At 44.0% G+C, this 7204-nt stretch overlaps 1 long non-coding RNA gene across 1 annotated transcript; it reads left to right on the top strand.

Annotated features, from left to right (window-relative positions):
- The first annotated feature begins 2459 nt into the window (after nucleotides 1–2459).
- LOC311103463 lies at nucleotides 2460–6703 on the top strand. Its single transcript, XR_014610092.1, has 4 exons — nucleotides 2460–2639; nucleotides 4406–4637; nucleotides 5233–6045; nucleotides 6137–6703. It is a non-coding gene; the product is annotated as an uncharacterized lncRNA (long non-coding RNA).
- The last annotated feature ends 501 nt before the right edge of the window (nucleotides 6704–7204 follow it).

The raw sequence follows: 7204 nt of genomic DNA, 5'->3' as shown, positions 1-7204 counted from the left end.
CTGACTGGCCATAAATACAGTCACCTGAAGACAATCAGTGGTGCTGACTGGCCATAAATACAGTCACCTGAAGACAATCAGTGGTGCTGACTGGCCATAAATACAGTCACCTGAAGACAATCAGTGGTGCCGACTGGCCATAAATACAGTCACCTGAAGACAATCAGTGGTGCTGACTGGCCTTAAATACAGTCACCTGAAGACAATCAGTGGTGCTGACTGGCCATAAATACAGTCACCTGAAGACAATCAGTGGTGCCGACTGGCCATAAATACAGTCACCTGAAGACAATCAGTGGTGCCGACTGGCCATAAATACAGTCACCTGAAGACAATCAGTGGTGCTGACTGGCCATAAATACAGTCACCTGAAGACAATCAGTGGTGCCGACTGGCCTTAAATACAGTCACCTGAAGACAATCAGTGGTGCCGACTGGCCTTAAATACAGTCACCTGAAGACAATCAGTGGTGCTGACTGGCCTTAAATACAGTCACCTGAAGACAATCAGTGGTGCTGACTGGCCATAAATACAGTCACCTGAAGACAATCAGTGGTGCTGACTGGCCATAAATACAGTCACCTGAAGACAATCAGTGGTGCTGACTGGCCATAAATACAGTCACCTGAAGACAATCAGTGGTGCTGACTGGCCATAAATACAGTCACCTGAAGACAATCAGTGGTGCTGACTGGCCATAAATACAGTCACCTGAAGACAATCAGTGGTGCCGACTGGCCATAAATACAGTCACCTGAAGACAATCAGTGGTGCCGACTGGCCATAAATACAGTCACCTGAAGACAATCAGTGGTGCTGACTGGCCATAAATACAGTCACCTGAAGACAATCAGTGGTGCCGACTGGCCATAAATACAGTCACCTGAAGACAATCAGTGGTGCCGACTGGCCATAAATACAGTCACCTGAAGACAATCAGTGGTGCTGACTGGCCATAAATACAGTCACCTGAAGACAATCAGTGGTGCTGACTGGCCATAAATACAGTCACCTGAAGACAATCAGTGGTGCTGACTGGCCATAAATACAGTCACCTGAAGACAATCAGTGGTGCTGACTGGCCATAAATACAGTCACCTGAAGACAATCAGTGGTGCTGACTGGCCATAAATACAGTCACCTGAAGACAATCAGTGGTGCTGACTGGCCATAAATACAGTCACCTGAAGACAATCAGTGGTGCTGACTGGCCATAAATACAGTCACCTGAAGACAATCAGTGGTGCTGACTGGCCATAAATACAGTCACCTGAAGACAATCAGTGGTGCTGACTGGCCATAAATACAGTCACCTGAATGCAAATATTTATAAATTCCAACGTTCCACCTGCAACTAGCCATGGGAGTTTAGAAGACAGGGGGGGGGGCTTTCCAAGTTGGGACTTGAAGAAGCATCGGCAAGTAAAGGTTGGTAGAAAATGTCCTGCTTACCCTTAACTCTACCATCGTATGTAGTAATGTTGGACGAGTCATTGATTTATTAGCTACCCCTTTAAAACGGTACTCCATCTCATCCTGTGTCCTTGCTGACACACCACCATGGTAGCCCATATAAACATCCAGCAAGCCAACCCTGTCCCAACTAGGTACCAACTGAGTTAATTGATCAGTTCAGCAATTGCCTAAATTAAACACACCTGGTCTTCCAGGTCAGTTGAACCAAAAACAGGAAGTGCCCGCGGTGCACCAGGCTTGCCTGCCCCTACCCTACAGCCTGGCTCATTGCAGTGCTGTTCTGCCCTGACCTCTTCTAGACTGTCCTTTAGCAGCTCTGCCCTGTTCTAGACTGTCCTTTAGCAGCTCTGCCCTGTTCTAGACTGTCCTTTAGCAGCTCTGCCCTGTTCTAGACTGTCCTTTAGCAGCTCTGCCCTGTTCTAGACTGTCCTTTAGCAGCTCTGCCCTGTTCTAGACTGTCCTTTAGCAGCTCTGCCCTGTTCTAGACTGTCCTTTAGCAGCTCTGCCCTGTTCTAGACTGTCCTTTAGCAGCTCTGCCCTGTTCTAGACTGTCCTTTAGCAGCTCTGCCCTGTTCTAGACTGTCCTTTAGCAGCATGCCTACCAGTTTTTCCACCAGGTGTTCATCAGTGCCACCAGGCCTTTGTAACCTCAGTGACAGCAGCTTATAAACCACTCACTCACCTTGGTGTCAAATGTGAAATATTTGCTGCTGTGAATCAGTGGTGGCTGGTGGCACTTTAAATGAAGGAGGATGGACTCATCGTAATGGTATAAATGGAACAGTATTAAACACATGGTTTTATTCCAGGCATAAATATGAGCTATCCTTCCCTCACCAGCTTCCACTCTATGTGAATAAAGACGGTATGTGTTATTGGGCGGAGCGTGTTATTGGGCGGAGCGCTCGGCTGGGACAAAGAGGAAAAACCTGAACACACACCCATCCTGTCTGTCTGGGATCTACCTCTGACGAGAGGTGTTACCTCAGATTCACTCTGTCTGTGTCGAGAGAAACTTCAGGAAGGATGATTATCCACGCACACCAAGAGTTGCTCAGGGAATGAGATAATATTTAGAAAACAAACTATAGTTTACTTAAAGAGAAAGTTTGACTTTTTTCATTTAAAGGAGTGGGAGTCGAACTTGTTGACGCGGTGGAAGGTAAATGTTGAAATAACAATACTATACCATTCTCTTGTTTTAATTTTAGATGCTTAGTTTTTGCTTTAATTAACATAATGATGCTATGCCTCAGCCTCGTACAGTTCTGCACCGCAGTCTTCAAAACACAGACCCATTGTTCATAACAGTAAAGGCTTTTTAATTATATGAAGAGCCTTGGTCCTCCATGTTTTACTAAAGGACACCTTCCCTCTACAAAGATTTGTTGTATCCTAGCAGCGCTTCCCTTCTTTTCTACAAAGTTATCTCCCCACCTATGTTCAAGGCAACAAAATATGTGGTGAAGGTACTTTACAGCTGTGATTTAAACAGCACAGGCAGCCAATTGGGATGTTTACCCCATTTTATTATTTAAATTAGAAGGTTCTCTGGTGGCTTCAGCTCCTAATTCCAAAAACAATGCCCTAGTTTGAGATATTAACAGGTCTTTGATGAAAGGATGACTGTGTAGCTAGATCTAGCAGCAAATCAGGACTGCTAATCATAATATTACAATTAAAACGTATATCTACCATGGTAAATGTCTCCATCGTACTGTGCCGAATAGGGTTAAATTACAGTGAGGTGAATTCTGTTGATTGTGGTGCTGAGTATGTGGGTGTGTTTCTGGTGTGGTTTAGTCCATGCCTTCAGGTATAGGGTCACACCTCTGTCACTAGATGTGGTTTATGCAACGTTCACGTGCTAGTCGGAACTCAGAAATTTCCGACATGCTAACTGGTTGTAGTTATACACGTGCTGCGATCAACGAATCAGCAAGTCCGACATGTCAGAGTTCCGACTAGCATGTGAACGCGGCGTAACTCCATGTGTTCAGGTACATTGAGGGGAAAAAAGTATTTGATCCCCTGCTGATTTTGTACGTTTGCCCACTGACAAAGACATGATCAGTCTATAATTTTAATGGTAGGTTTATTTGAACAGTGAGAGACAGAATAACAACAAAAAAATCCAGAAAAATGCATGTCAAAAATGTTATAAATTGATTTGCATTTTAATGAGGGAAATAAGTATTTGACCCCTCTGCAAAACATGACTTAGTACTTGGTGGCAAAACCCTTGTTGGCAATCAGAGGTCAGACGTTTCTTGTAGTTGGCCACCAGGTTTGCACACATCTCAGGAGGGATTTTGTTCCACTCCTCTTTGCAGATCTTCTCCAAGTCATTAAGGTTTCGAGGCTGACGTTTGGCAACTCGAACCTTCAGTTCCCTACACAGATTTTCTATGGGATTAATTTAATTAAAATTAATTATTTCCCTCATTTAAAATGCAAATCAATTTATAACATTTTTGACATTACTGGATTTTTTTGTTGTTATTCTATCTCTCACTGTTCAAATAAACCTACCATTAAAATTATAGACTGATCATGTCTTTGTCGGTGGGCAAACGTACAAAATCAGCAGGGGATCAAAAACTTTTTTCCCTCACTGTATAGGGTCACACCTCCCTCTACGTGGTTTAGTCCATGTCTTCAGGTATAGGGTCCCTCTGTGATGTCACTAGACGTGTCAGGGATCACAACAATCAAGCATTGTTATTCACAGGATGTAACACCTTTTGTGGATCCGATAAATACTGTTTTTTGTATTGATTTACTGATATATTGATTAACAAATGAATTACTCCCCCCCCCGGGCAGGTGACCAGGCAGCCGAGACATTGGCTGATCACTATATTGATTGGCAGATTGATGGACTGATTGATATTAACACATTTATGGACACCTTTCCCTCTCTTTCAGAGGTTACCAGATAGCCAGACGGATAGCCAGACAGACAGCCAGACAGACATGGGCTGCTGCTTCAGCGGGACTGAGGGGGACGGAGAGGGGGACGCGAAGCACGGGGGGGACAACGGCTGTAAGACGTGCTGTCTGAAGACCAGAAACTGCCTGATGAGTGGAGAGTGTGGACGGGCTCTACAGATAGCCAACGTCTGTGCCATGTGTGGCATGTGCATCCGCATGTTTGTCTGTAAGTATTTCAGAGATGACAACCTCAGAGAAAATGAGGATACCAAAACACGAGCTCTGTCCCAGTGTCCATATTAGCATACTACCTGGCCATGCATTCTGAACGCCAGCTCTGTCCCAGTGTCCATATTAGCATACTACCTGGCCATGCATTCTGAACGCCAGCTCTGTCCCAGTGTCCATATTAGCATACTACCTGGCCATGCATTCTGAACGCCAGCTCTGTCCCAGTGTCCATATTAGCATACTACCTGGCCATGCATTCTGAACGCCAGCTCTGTCCCAGTGTCCATATTAGCATTCTACCTGGTCATGCATTCTAAAAGGTATGTTAGTATGAACATTGGAACATAGCGACTGTTTTATACTGTATGTTAATGCATCATGTAAGACACAATTAGCAATTTCATGTTATGGTATTACCAGAGACACACAATATTTCATGGCATACTATAACACATCAATCAACATGAATTAATAAATTCTAAATGTGTAATGTACATTATGTAATCAAGATTCCTAACACAATGAAAAAGTAATCAGTGTATCAGGAACAGAACTCATTGTCCTCCATACGTTCTCTCTCACTCACACAGAGCTGCGACTCCATGAGGTCAGACCTGCTCTCATTCCCATGGCAGCTGTACAGAGAGCTGTGAACAATCGGACAGGTATGCCACTCTCCCATGGGTGGGTCACCTGGGATCCAGCCAGGTTACAAAAGACAGACACACCCTGGACCCGCCCTGTGCCTTACAGCCAATAGACTCAGTACTCTGGAGCCAAGCAGGAAGGAATGTGAAGCGTATCAAGTAACTACTGTCTTTGTGCAATAAGAAATACTTGTTTTCCTTCTCTGTTGTAAAACATCTTGAAACGGTGTGCCCTAATGAACATCACCCTGTACTGCCTCTGTTTATCCAGAGCTCCACAGAGCCCCAGCCAGGGAGAGAACAGTCAGTATGTATTCACAAACACGAAAACATTGCCATTAAGTAGACTTTTGAGAACTGGAACATCACGCAGGGAGTCGGGGAAACAAATTCATACCGGCGAAGAGACTGTACCACCGGGAACACTCAGATGTGAGGGAAATTATGTTTGTAGTGGAGAGGTGGGGGGGGGGGAGACCGATACAGGAGATGAGAGAGGTGCTAGAGACAACATTATTTTTCATGCCAAATTCTCAATAAAACAGTGCTTACAGGATGACACCAGAATGTACCAGGTATAAAATATGCTAATCATTATCCTAACATAGTGGTTTGGATCGAAAAGGGCTCCTAGGCTGCGTTCCAAATGGCACCCTATTCTCTTCACAGTGCACTACTTCTGATAAGAGGATGAAACCACTAGATCAACTGACCATGCTGAAACCAACCATTGTCTCTCTCTCTCCTGTATATACAGTACATGTCTCTCTCTCTCCTGTATATACAGTACATGTCTCTCTCTCTCCTGTATATACAGTACATGTCTCTCTCTCTCCTGTATATACAGTACATGTCTGTGTGTCTCTGTCTCTTCATCATTCTCCTTCAGTATCTAAAAACCAAGTGTGTTGAGTCCGATACAGAACTGTTCCATTTATAGACTGGACTGCTCTACCATGTTGACCTATTCTTCACTGCTGAGGTGAACCTTCCTTCTTCCAAATTTTGTCTTTTTATCTGTAAAAAGTATTTTCCAGCAATGCTCTTGTGCTCCTTGACAGTTCAATATGTAAGAAAAGAGATGTGCTTTTTTTAATGAATGATGTTATGTTGTAGGGTGTTTATTGTGTCTTTTGGGGTGAATTGTCTTCATGATGCCTATTGGGATGATCACATTTATTGTCCTCAGATAATCATTTGTATACTGTATGTGTTGTAGCTGGTTCAGGCTGCATCCCAAATGACACCCTATTCCCTATACGGAGCCCTATGCGTCCTGGCCAAAAGTTGTACACTACATACATAGATAGTCGGGTGCAATTTGGGACGCAATACTTACTTTGTAGAAATGGTGTGTAGTCATCACTATGCTCACATTGTGTAATGTATTAATCAATAAAGAATTACCAAGTGGACCGCCTGGCTGAATTTTTTTTATTTTTCTGTTGCCAATTTGAGCAGTTTCTAAATTGTTCTGTTTTCCTAAATCAAAGACCAGTCTTTCCTGGAGGGAACAAACTGAAGCTCATTGTTCTCACGGCTCTCACGGGGGAACAGTCCAAGAAGGATCACTTACACCTTTACACACACACACACCTTTACACCTTTACACACACAGCCTTACACACACACACCCCCTTATACCTTTACACACACACACCCTTACACCTTTACACACACCCTTACACACACCTTTACACACACACACACCCTTACACACACCCTTACACCTTTACACACACACACCCTTACACACACACACACACACCCTTACACCTTTACACACACACACACCCTTACACCTTTACACACACACACCCTTACACCCTTACACACACCTTTACACACACACACACACACCCTTACACACACACCTACACACCCAATGAAATAACATCAGGAGGTGCCCCTTTGA

Source organism: Coregonus lavaretus, assembly GCF_964263955.1.
Source record: "Coregonus lavaretus genome assembly, chromosome: 28".
NCBI classification, from domain to species: domain Eukaryota; kingdom Metazoa; phylum Chordata; class Actinopteri; order Salmoniformes; family Salmonidae; genus Coregonus; species Coregonus lavaretus.
This window is presented reverse-complemented; position numbering and strand designations above follow the sequence as displayed.